This window comes from Microcaecilia unicolor, chromosome 10 (assembly GCF_901765095.1).
Source record: "Microcaecilia unicolor chromosome 10, aMicUni1.1, whole genome shotgun sequence".
In the NCBI taxonomy this organism is placed as follows: Eukaryota; Metazoa; Chordata; class Amphibia; order Gymnophiona; family Siphonopidae; genus Microcaecilia; species Microcaecilia unicolor.
In genome coordinates, this window is record NC_044040.1 from 204,852,736 (window position 1) to 204,865,918 (window position 13,183).

General features: G+C 37.0%; 1 long non-coding RNA gene across 1 annotated transcript in view; it reads left to right on the forward strand.

Moving 5' to 3' along the window:
* The window catches only part of LOC115479241, an 82,820-nt gene that overhangs the window by 10,227 nt on the left and 59,410 nt on the right, over window positions 1-13,183 (forward strand). The window lies entirely within an intron of this gene.

A 13,183-nucleotide genomic window follows, 5' to 3' on the forward strand; every position in this document is an offset into this window, starting at 1 on the left:
GTTTGAAATATTTTCTTATGGTTTGTAATATTTCTGTAAATTTATTGTGATGATATTTTAAAGGTTTTTTTTTTCTCATTTTCCGTAGTTGTATTTTAAAGATTCGGCTCTGTATTATTTGAATCAGTATGCCGAGACTCCCATGTATATATTTGAACTAATACCATCCTTATAACAGGTACATTTTCAACTTAAGTTTTTACTCCATTATGCACAGTTTGAGATAAATAAATTTTTGAAATATGGACACTGAAATTACATTTGAGTCTTGGATTTATTTTAAATATGTTTACGCTATTTTCAAATATTTCTGCAAATATTTTTCTGAACCCATGCAGACAAACATATTATGTGATCGGCTGAGTTAATAAACAGTAATAGTGATCTTTTAAAGAAATGCATATAGAATGTATTTGTTCAGTTGAATATTAATTGTTTATAATAAATAGCCAGCCTTGATCATAAAGCACAACCAGATAAATTAAGGAATGCATGAAAGCGTCTTTCAAAGGGACAGATGCTTTGATGGAGGGCAGAGATCTTATGCTTGATTTTTGAATTTTCCAACTTGTTGCCAGAAATTCATCTTGAACCGAAGCATTGTTGGCCATTAAAATAAAATGTTGCCAAAATTAGAGGCAGGAAGAGAGAAAGGGCAGAACATAAGAGGCGTTACCTTACTTTCTCTTTTACTGCAGCGATTTTTAAAAACGGTCTATAGCTTTCCCAATGACCACGGGAGGAAGTAAATATGGCGTTGCTGAACGGACAATCGTGCAGATCCCAGTACAGTTTTAGAAAGCATAAATGCAGTAAAACGATTACAATGTCGGTATAATGTAAGGGCTTTGTGAACAGCGTTTGATTTTTATTTTTTTTTGTTTTACAATGGAATAAACTTGTAGACCTGTCACGTACTTCAGATGCTATTTTAAAATCGTATTGCTAAATTGACAGCTAGGGGCTAAACCGCCAAAACCAAATTCAGATAATATTTAAAGACTGATAGCTCCCCAAAGAGAAATCATGGAAGTCAAATTAGAGAAGACAAAAAAAAAAACAAACCTCGAGATAGTCTTTCACTTGTACTTATGGTCTAATCAAATCACATTTAAACATGAGATGACTGCGCTTTTGAGCTGTGCAAATGTCTTCGTTTGATATTAAGGGGTTGACTAATAAGCTGGAAGAGAGCGGTGGAACTAGCCAGTGATTACAGTTCGAAAAGCAGAGTCATGGTTTTTATAGTCGGTTCTCCCAACTGAAATAGTCTTCTATCGATTTACAAAACAGGTTTATTTCTCAAACAACCATCTAATTTTCCCCTTAACTTTCGTACATAATTTTGGTGCACTAATTTTTTTAAAATAATGTAGGATAGAAAATTGTAGCGGCACTTGTTATAAATTAATTTCCGAAAAATAAAAAGATACAAAAACCAGCACAGCTCAGTTTTATTTGAGATGGGCAAGAGGTGGGTTTATTTTCAGAGGGTGCATGTGTAGTAAAATGCTGTTTCAATGGGTTTCTTGTTTCCACTGCTAGATTGCTCCCAAGATTTGGCCTTGGCTTAATGGTGACAACAGTAGCACCTGGACATTAGGAGAAGCATTTTGAGAGAACACCTTGTTTACAGATTTTTTTTTACTTTTTCTTGATCACATTTATTTGTTTGAAACTGTTTCGGCTATTCTGTACCTAAACAGGCCAAACTTTTATTCCAGATGGTAAACTGCTGGGAAGCGATTTTTTTTTTAATTAATGCAGAAACTTTTAAGAACAATTTCGTAGAATTGCAGAGCATTTGTAATGTATATGGAGATTATTCACGTGGTAATGAGCACATTTGGCGCTCTTGCACATATGAATAAAAGAGAGCTTTGAATAACGATCTAATCGATTTTTACTATTTATTAAAGGACTTCCTGAATTTTAGCTAATTAAAAAAAAAACAATCGGGGATAACAATGAAAGTGTTTAAATGATGCAAAAACAAAACTATAAAAAAAAAACAACAACAACAGAAAATTGATTCAATGCTACAACAAGATACCAAAGGTACAAATGGCTGGCAATTTTAAATCCCAATTTTTCATATTAATTGTCAACTTTAGGTGTGGGCACCGGAAGCAAACATTCCTTGTTTAAACTTTTACTATGTGTCATATAAACATGTTTTTTTAAAACTTCTCTGCAAAGCTATTTTCTGCACAAATGGAAATTTAAGTTTGGTTTTGTCGAATCTTACTGAGTAATGACAATGACCTTTGTCAGTTCCAGCTCAAGAATGACATGATGCGTCATATCTATATTAAAATTTTAACCTGCCCTATTGTTGATTTCACTTGACAAATTCAGTGTCTGACTTTGATTTTTATCTGCTTTGACTGGAAGTTTTTTTTTTAATTGTGTTCACATTTGCCTTTTTTTTTTTTTTTGGACTGAACACTGCACACTTTGGTCAAATGGGAGTTATTATAATGTTTCACTAACCATAGAGCAGAAGTGAAACCAAGGAAAATATTACCCTTTCCCCTGTGATTTGTTGGCGTTTTTTTGGTCTTAAGATATTTTACTGAACTGGAGAAATAGATTAGTAGGATACCTTGCCAAGCCTGTGAAGCTGGTATTACAGATGGTCCCAGGGGAAGGCAGCTCACATTAGCTGCTAAATGAATATTTGACAAGGGCTCATTCTGAAGTATTATTACTACAAATGCGTCCCTACTGGACTTTCAAAGGGTCAAAGAGCAATGGTTCAATTAATTATTGATACTGCTTGTGGATTTGGTTGTTCTAGCAGGACTTGCTTCTAAAACCGACAAATTCTTACAGTAGGGGAATCAAGAGATTGTTTCCGTCTTACTATTCTCTAACCAGGCGCTTTAAACCCACACTGAGGCTAAAAATGAGAACGATAGTAAAAGCGGACTCCGAAAAACATCCACTTTTCTAGTAGGGATTTAGGCAATTTGTAACTGACAAATTGTAACAAGGATAATTATCACAATTTAATGCGACGCTAGGTAAATAATGATTGTGTTCAAAATACACTACTCAGCTATTTAATTTCAAGTCGGCAATAAGTATTTATTATGAGGTATTGTAAATGTTACCTCCTAGAACATGGGGATCTCTTTTACTGCAAGCACTGAGCCCATTGCAATATATTTTCGACGTATTTTTGTTGTTTATTTGGTTTTATTGTAGAACCACAATGGATGCTAAAAACAAACAAAAAAACAAACCCAAACTGTTAAGTGAGATTAGGTGACAATAATATAGGTTGGATGAACAGAGATAAGATGCTAGGGAAGGGGAACCGATAATTACAAAGCCAAATTCATTCAGCTTTTCAGGACTTTTGTGCTGGTCTCCATTGACGGTTTGCGAGCAGCCAGGTTTTTTTTTTTTCTCACATTATAAAGACGACGATCTGCGCCTCAGGGGGACAAGCCATAGCGCTTAACTGCAAAGCGATGGGCCTTCTCATTTAGAGCCATTACAAGAAGAAAATTAAACAGAGTTCTTTGCACCAGGTTTACTTTACAGTTGCTGACACTTTTTAGCTAACTGTTCAGAGACTGAAGTTTGATTGTGGTTTGATCGGTCGCTGGTTTGTAGCACAGCACTTTTTGCACAAAAAAAAAAAAAATGGTTTGATACCTACCAGGAATTGCAAAGTGCATTTTTAAAATTATTGTCTTCATTTAAAGTTATCTAGTATTTATTTATTTGTGCTTTTTAGACAGGGCAGCTCACTTTTGCACAGAATTCCTGCTCAGAAATGCGTTCCTGAGTTTGTATACTTTTTTTCCTTTCCCCCCACCCCCTTTTTTTTTGTTCCAGTGCAGTCTTCCCGTGCAGATGGGGGGAGCACCAGAGAAAATCCGGAGTACCTAAGAAACAGACGCCTTATCGTATCTTGCTATTACGAAATCTGGTCCAAGCGAAATCAGTTTCATTTCGTTACATATTTATTTCCCTAAAAACTTTTGTCTAAATAATAAAGAGAAAGGGAAAACATGTTTAGATGCAAACATCCCGAGCAGGTGGACGTGGCAAGATGGTTTTCCTTAAAGTGACCTTGGCAGTTTGGTTTGCTAAATAGTAAGGCCTTAAAATAGAAAAAAAAAAAAACCCTGCAACTAAGTTTTTAGATAAGAAAGAATCTCTGCAAGTTCTCACTGATTCAGTTTTACTAAGAAGTCTAGAGATGTTTCTTATCAAACATTATTGTGTCTAACTTTAGGTCTATAAGCTTTAAATTCATGTTTTTAAACTTTTGAAACTGTTTTTCTCTGAACAGATTACTTATGCCAGCTTCTACGATTCAGTATTTTTACATTTCATTTTACACTATCATGCATTGCATTGAATAGTTAATATCCTAGTTCAATAAATACTAAAAGTATTAGCTGGGTTATGTTGATGGCTGGAGTGTTCAGATTTTACCAATTTCCTACAAAAGTGTTTGATTTATTTTCAAATATGACACCAGATTCATAACAAATCCAAAGGAGTTTTTTTTCTATAACAACTTAAGATCAATTTTGAAAATGAATGTTTTTTTTATTTATTTTAATTTTGGACTTAATTCATTTTTTCTTCTAATGTATAAGTGAAGACCGAGTCTTGTCTATACTATCGCTCTATCTTCACAAAATGAGGAAACGCGGATAGTAAGAGCTATAATTCATAGATGTACATTATTCTGTTGTAAAATTATGTGATGCATGTACTCATTTATAATTGCATAGCTAAAAATCAAGACGGGGTAAAAACGAGCTGTTTTTTTTTTTTTCAAAATGGGAAGGGCTAAAGAAGAAACTATTTATAGCTTTCATTGTATAGGCTGAGAAAGAACACAAAGACGTGAGAGGATATTAACTGAGAATAATTTCTTAAGTGTTATACATTTTAATTGTTATAGGATTAAATATTGATATTCCACGATGTATTTTAACACTGCTCAGGTCAATAGTGACAGTCGATGTTATTTTAAATACCAGTACAAAATAGTCGAGCGCACAAAAATTGTTTGTAGAGCCTAGATTAGTGTGATTTGGTGGGAACCGTTTATGATGACGTCACTGGCCCATGGCCTCTGTTCCTTTCCCACGACTCCAAACAGCTCAGAAATTCTCTTCTGAAATCATCGATTCATTATGTGGGCCGTTGTTAAAAATCCAAAGGGGAAGTGCAGCATGGGGCAAGTTTATTGAGCAGGGTCGCCATATTACTTTTAACAATACTCGGAAACAATGTCCGTTGGTGCATGAAATTGTAAACATGGCTGCATTTAGATTTTCAAGGTCAACATGTGTACTTGATGGCAGATATGCAAAATGTATTACAATTCCGTGATATTGATTCAGAAGATGGGGGTGCTGGCCAAGAACGAGGGATGGGGTAATTCTAAGACCCCAATGTTAAAAATACAGCATCTTATACAATATAGTTCGTCATATTACTGACAACTAACTTTCCCGGGCCTCGCCTATCCTTTGATGAACTGACTTTCTCTGAGTTAGTTTCCCTATAAAATAATTAAAAAAAACAAGGGTTCTACAGCCATCAAGGAGTTCTTACCTTCTGTAAAGCATCTCCTCTCCATACACTTGCCAGTGCCTAATCTGATCACAATAACAACGCTAAATAGGATATTGAACTGTCCATTCAGAAAGAATTATTTACAGATCCACAACATAACTATTCTCAAGCGCGTTAAAAGAAGTACTTGATCCATCAGTTTCAACCCCGCTCTTCAAAATTAGACACACTGTTCATTCCAACTAAAAACAATGTATATATATATATATATATATATATATATATATATATATATATATATATATATATATATATATATATATATTACACACACACACAGGCTTTTCATCAAAAGACATAAATGTTTGCATAACTGGGATTGGTAGACATTTATTTAATGATTAAATACAGTTCAAAGCTATTTTCTATACGTTGCATAAAAATAGTGAAGTGCAGGTTTGGACTTATATAGCAGGTTCACATGCACCGATTGTAAATAAACAGAAGTAATTTGCCTAGGATATCACAGAGATGTCTGCTTTTTTTCTACCAACCCATTTTGCAATGTAAGAAGTACTTAAATGTGTCCTTTGGCATTTTCTGAAATGATGGTTCTTTAAGCTCTTACAAATTGCAAAATTGCTGAAGACAGGGAAATAATTAATGTATTAAAACAAGCAATGAATTCCTCAGGAGAACCTTATCATCTTCAACCAGACTAACAACAATCTATGCTAATACTGTCCGTGACGTCACTCAAACCCCACTTACTTAGGAATCCGTTCTGAAATCATTATTTTTTTTTAGCTTGTAAGGGAAAGAAATCTTTCCTTTATTGTCATTTCAGTTTCCAGTTTATGATATTTGAGTCCCGAGAGAAAGAGAGAATATGTGTGTATTTTTTTTCTAATTTTTCACTCTCTCTCTCAAGAAATTTGATGACAGTATTTTGCAGTAGCTTTTTTTTCTGTTGTTAATCTGTGAATAATAATTAAAAAAAAATAACATATAACCATTAGATATCTAGCTCTAGAAGCCAAAGAAATGAAAAGCAAAGGAACTCCTGGCGTTCTAAGACATTTGAATGCATTTTTTTTTAAAGAGAATTATCTATGGGAATGTCTAGGTAAACAATCGAAGGTGTTGTTCTGAATATCTAAGAGCGATTTTAAGTGCAATACTTTTGCTGTTTAAATCTAGTTCTTCAGAATTGCACTAAGGGTGTATGAAAGTAAGTTGTCATCAGTTTAAGATATAAGGGAAGGCCCTTTAGAATCCAGATATAACCTTAAATTGCATTTCATTATTTTCAGGCTAAAGACATGATATGACCTATTTAAAAGAACATTGAAGCTCACTTAACTTTGGGGAGGCAATTCAATTAGCCTATGTGTTATTGGGGGTATACACTAAACATCTTTCTCTTGGACACAAAATGGGAGAACATCTTCAGTGCACAGCAGTGTTATAACGCTGCCTGATTTTATCGGGGTCAAAAATGGGGGGGGGGGTTGCAATAGTGAAGTCATTCCCAGAGGCCAACTGTTAATAGCCTTGACCAGTCTATTAAGCTGTGGGGAACATATCTTGAGAAAAAAACAAGTATTTAGAATTTACCCCAGAAGTTGGAATCACTTTTATACTGGGAGCCAGAAAAACTATTGCTTGACCAGTGTGTCATGGAAACCAGGAGCTGCAGCTACAGTTGGGTCTCCCCAAAATTTCTTCAGCTAAGTTTTGGAGGCCAGCTTTAAGCTTTGGAAAACCTATTTTTTTTAAATAAGGAACGTCTTCTACATATTAATTTTCAGCACTATTTGGAACTCGCTACCCTCTGCCCTCATTTTTTTCATACATAGTAAGAAGCAAATAATGAATTCGGTTTTTGTTGATCATTCTTCTACACTGGCGCAAACCACGGACAAAGCTTAGATAAATCCGCACCAAAGTATCCAGATCTCGCGAGAGAAAACCTCTTACGGCGCTGGAGTAAGATGGGCCACTTCTGTCACAAACCCCATTAGTACCTGCAATAAAACTTTAGATATTCAAATATGTATTTACTTCTCCGCTCTGGTTTCCTTAACGTTGCTCATCTTAATGCTTTTACCTCTGTATATTTTCCCTCCTATTGAATTTGGGGAATTGTGTTACATTTTTTTGTGAATATATTATTGAATCTAATCATAGGGGAAAACAAATTATTTTTTAAAAAATATTTCTGAACACGATATGAAGTTTGTTTGTTTTTTAAATAGCAAATCAATTTGATTTTCCACAATGGTCTACACTACTTCCCCCTGCTAAATTGTAAAAAGTGTCACCAGCAGTTAACTTGAACATATTGGCAAATTGTTGCATTGCAGTTATAATACTAATTGAGCGGTTACTTAACCTTTCAAAGGTACAAGGACCACAAACAGGTTCCTCTTATTAGTGAAATCCCAAATGAGGTCCGGCTATAAGTTATTGTACCAGGGGTTCCCCCTCCCCCCCCTTCCGTCACTGAAGCGCAAGACTAATTTTTGTGCTGGCTGAAAAGCAGGAAGGATTGGAATGAATTGAGCCCTGTCTGCGACGTCTTCAATTTGAACCAGCTCTTGTGGTGAATGGCAGTAGCTCCCTGATCCAGTGCAGGTGCAGTAGTGCTGAGGGGGGATAGGGGGAGGGGGAGCCTCTGCCTTCAGCCAAAAAAAAAAAAAAAAAGCCCATTCTCTACAATAGACCACACACTGCCAGCCAGCATGGCATCAACTCACACTTTCAGACTTGTGTGTGCGCACTGTGCACAGTTTTCAGTTCACAAAAGTCTATACAGTAGCACCGGTTAAGATTCTTTAATGAAAACTGTTGATTCGTATGACCAACATTGAACCTGCGGGGTTCTGTACCGTCACATATGCCTTAATCGCAGCCTACAAAGGTGTACCGTTTTCTGTTTCAGTCAACTCTTTTCTGAGATTCCATTAAATTAAACGTATATATATCTTGTTGCATTCTTAACTTGAACGCAACATTACGTCTAGTAGATACGCGCTTACAATGTCATAGAATCTCGAAGTTTGATAGCACAGCGTACCTCCCTGGCTTATTTCTATCTCATTCCTAGGCTTTTTTTTTTTTTTTTTTGTAACGTTCAGCTGTTAAGTTGTTGTACTTGATTACTCAAGTCTCGCTTTGCAAAATCACCAAGCTTTCACACTGCTTAAATAATGCTAACGGTTCCGGTTGATTTTTTTTTTTGTTTCTTACGTATAACATTTTTTTCGCAGGAAAATTCGAGATGATCCAGCATTTTCGGGGCGGCAGCCGAAACTCTGCAGCGTGTTTGGTTGATTTATCTTCCGCTACACCTCCTGCGAGAAATAGATTAGAACCCCTTTGGATATACTTGGCTGATGCATCGCACTGAGAAAAATTGCTCCGTGTTTGCATATTTAAAAAAACCCCATTTAAGCGTAAAAGTTGTCTTCCTGGTAACAAACGGCATTAACTTCTGATACACTTTCCAAGTCATTATTTACCTCAACAGCGTTAAAGAGGGACATTGACAGCCTACTACTCTGAGGTGAACGAGCACACGGAATGTAACAGTTTTTAAACGGATTGGAAGAACGCTCTGAACCGGGCAATTGTGTGCTTTGCCCGCCTAAGTGCATGTATTAAAATACGTGTAAGATGATGACCAGGCGTCTTCTATCGTGGTGAAAGAAGGTCTCATCTACAGTCGCCAAACTGATTTACATAGATAGGATTCACATAAGTGGTTACTAAAATTGCCTCTTCAAAATTTGTTGATTTCTTTATTTCTTTCCTTTTCCAAATAATGACAAACACGTTTGGGAACCGGGAATTCGAGGGTCTTCTGCTATTCAGAAAAAAGGCTGATGGATGCCCTTTGGGTGCCATTCTCCTCCGGATTAGTTATGCAGGGCGCCGTCAACCGCAATCTGTGACAACCGAGAGTAAACGGCCGTCTCTGAACTCCTTGATTCTTCCCTCAGTTTCCCACTCCCCCCCCCCCCCCCAGCGCTACTTGAGGCTTTTGTGTGGCATGGCTGCACACACCCGTAATGAATCCTTCTGATTAATGCTTACATTCAATACCCGAGGGGCAACTCAGCCTACTGAGATCTCTTTTGGTTGGTCGAACAAATTTAAGTGGGCAAAATGTTGCACGTCTATTAACGCATTTTGTAAGCATTTCTCGATTCTAGAAGCTTAACTTTACCATGAAGAAATTTGATGTAGGTGCCTGTAATGCTTCTGTGCTGCTTCGCACAATCACTGGGGAGAACCCAGGGCTTTAAGTCTCTGTACTTAAAAAAATTGGAGTGAACTGCTTTTAAGTGAAATATTTACAACGACACAGCTGTCTGATACACGCTTTTAAAATGACATTCTTTGTAAACATTTACTTTGATAGCGCAGAGGCTTGCAGGGAGAATGGTTCCATTGAAAATAGTTATAGAGGGAATCAGTAATCACCACTTGTTCCTCTCTCTCTCTCTCTTCTGAGTGTGCAATTACCTTCCGGTTTTGTGCCATCCATGCACCATCCTTCAATGGTATTCCTGGTAGTGGTTTACAGTCAAAAGTGAAGATGTAACTGTACCACTGACATTATCCCTCCCTATACTTTTACGATAACCTATTGTTGATTACTAATTCGAGTTAATATGATCTTTATGGCAACAGAACAGCGGATAATTGGCCCTTTTTTTTTTTGGAACAACAATGTAAAATCACAATGGCTTTATTATTTAATAACGTCAAACGCTTCCTTGGATTGGGCTCCGACAGAGACGATCTTCCTTTTCTAGGCTGCGTTGTTAAGGAACAATGCCGTCTAATTGTGGAGATTTCGGGAGTTGGCTTCCTGGAAGTGAACAGCTCAGATATGGAAGTTCCAGCAGATGGTCTCTGCACTTCTCTCCCTGTGTCATGCTCTAACCCCTCCCCCACCAGCCCCTCACACACTCACCAGGACTTATTGGAAATTGTTTTTGTTCTCAGATCCTAGCAACAAACCTAAATCTTCCAGGAGCAAATATACCCCCCCTATTCCTCTCCTATTTTATGTTGCAGACTTTAAATAGTAAAGTATTCATATTATGCACACACCGAATGAGTGCATTTTGCAGGATGCATCTAGCTTTTTCAAAAAAAAAATGTTTGCAATTCAGTTCTAAAACGCACAGAAAGTCCATTAGCATGCCTTTGCAGGGTCTTTTTTTTTTTTTTTTTTTTTTTTTAACACAGTTGGTTATTTTGCACATTGCGAGTCTCATTAGTATGCAAGTCTAGCCCTTAAGGTTTCCATTTTCAAAATTTCGCACAGAGTTCCGTTTCACCTATAATATTACTTAATTGAAGATTCCAACGCCCGTGAACGCTAAAAATAGGAAACAGCCCCCTGAATGATTTAGTTTTTGAAAGTCAATTCTTCAACTCTTGTGAAAAATTTGAAGCAAATGAACGGCAAGACCCCCTTAAATAGAAACTCTATAAACAGCAGGTCTGATTGAGAGTTCAGGAAATCCAGACGTTGGTATATAGGACACTTTTAAGATCTAACAATGGATTTCTGATTATATAAAATATTGCTAAAGTTAACTTATTCGGGGTTTTTGTTCTTTTCTGAATTTAGGACAGTCGGCTTTCAGAAGTTAAAGGACTGTCGTGTTCTCCCCAGTACCACTAGTCTACTCCCTTCCAAAAACAAAGCAGATGCATTTCTACAGATCTGAAAAAGATGAGGAGTTAAAAAAAAAAAAAGTACCTAGATATAGTGGGAAAAAGTGGTTCTTACACGGTACTGGTAAGCAAGGAGAGTGTTAACAAGTGTAAAGGCACGTTTTGTCTTAAAAAAAAAAAAAAGCTTATTTTAAGTTATTCCAAGTCAAATGCCCAAGCATTTTGTTTCTCAGAATACACGGAGTTTTGGCCCCCTGCTATCAGGGAAGAACTCGTAGCTTCTCTCCCAGCAAAACTGCAGGAAAGAGGTTCTTTGGAAGAACAATACCCTTCCACTACTGTCGGTGTTCATCCCAGATGTGAACCAACGTGAGTTTTAGTGTTCTCTGCAGTTCGGTCAGCAGGAGTTTAAGGATGAGGCGTATCGTTCTCCATCACTTCGCAGCATATCTAGGGGAGGGGAAAAGCGGAGGGGAGGAGTCAGGAGGGCGTGTTAAAGTAATAGCGCACACTACAATTTCCTTGCAATGCTCTATTTTTTCAAAAGTGATTTTCTTTTTTTTCTATATATCCAATTTGTGTTTGTGAATTCAATTTTGGGGAAATAAGAACTGCATTTAACCTTTTCATTTGGTTTTTGCATTTTGAATCTTTGCAGCTAAACTCTGTGGTTTTTCTGTTTATGGCCCAAACTGTCAGGTTGCGTTAACAAAATTAGAGAATGCTGCCAGTAAGGTAAGACTCGCTGGAACCTGACGTAAACAGTGTTTTCCTTACATGACTGCATCGTTCGATATAGCAGTTCTGGTTTAAGACAAAACGGAATTCCTCCGGGAACCTGTCAACTTTCTTGAACACCTATGGATCTTGTCTAATTTTTAAACAGAGGTTCTCACTTCCAGTCTTTGGGACACACCTAACCTTGTTTTCAGGACACCCACAATAATATGCAAGAGACGGATCTGCATAGAATGAAGATAGTATGCAAATTTCTCATGCATATTCATTGTAGGCATTCTGAAAAATCTGACTGGCTAAGGTGAGAACCCCTGACTTAGAGACATCTTATTAATTTAACGATCCCCATTTTTAATAAGAACGCTTTAGAGATCTTTATGTTGGTAACCATATTTGATCTTTTAGAACAAAGAGTAACATAAGACCCACGTTCATCCTGACCTGTGTTGCAATGCTTTTTGGCTTCCAAGATGCGTTTTTTCCTATGCACTTTCTTCTCTGTCCCCACCCCCCCCCCACACCCAAACAGCACTAACCCAAACCACTGCAGATGATCCCCCCCCCCCCCTTCAAAAGATGTATCCAGGCACTGGTACACTGCATCAGAACAATTTAATAACAAAACAGAGAATGTAATGCTAAGAAGGGACCCTAAAAACTATAATGCTTCCAACATGATCAACCGTTCAGGTTAAAACCTTGTTTGGCCGCAGAGGAGGTACAAATATTGAAACAAATCTATAACATACGAGCACAAATGAGCTAGAATGTAAAGCCCCACTGCATAAACAGCAAACTTCTGGAATCTGTCCGCAGAAGAATCCTTCACTCTGCTTAAACAAGCTGATTCCGATACAGAGAAAATCCCTTTGCCAAAGCCTCGCATTTCACTTGGGTTTCAAGGGCCATTAAGGGCGGTTAGAACATTGATTTATTGTTGGATTTGACTATCATTGATAATGTCCATCCAGGAGACCCTTAAGGTTCCAACCTCTCTGATAGTGAGATTATGAATTTTCACCCACCTAAATCTAGAGTTTATCCGAAATCTGTAAAGCGATAACAAGGACGACCAGGTCGTTTATCATTTAAAAGGAAGGTCGGCAAGACGTACAAAGAATCTGCGCGTCTATCTTCATTTAAAAAAAAGAGTTAAATACTTCTGAACATACAGTAGTAAACTGTAGACATCTGA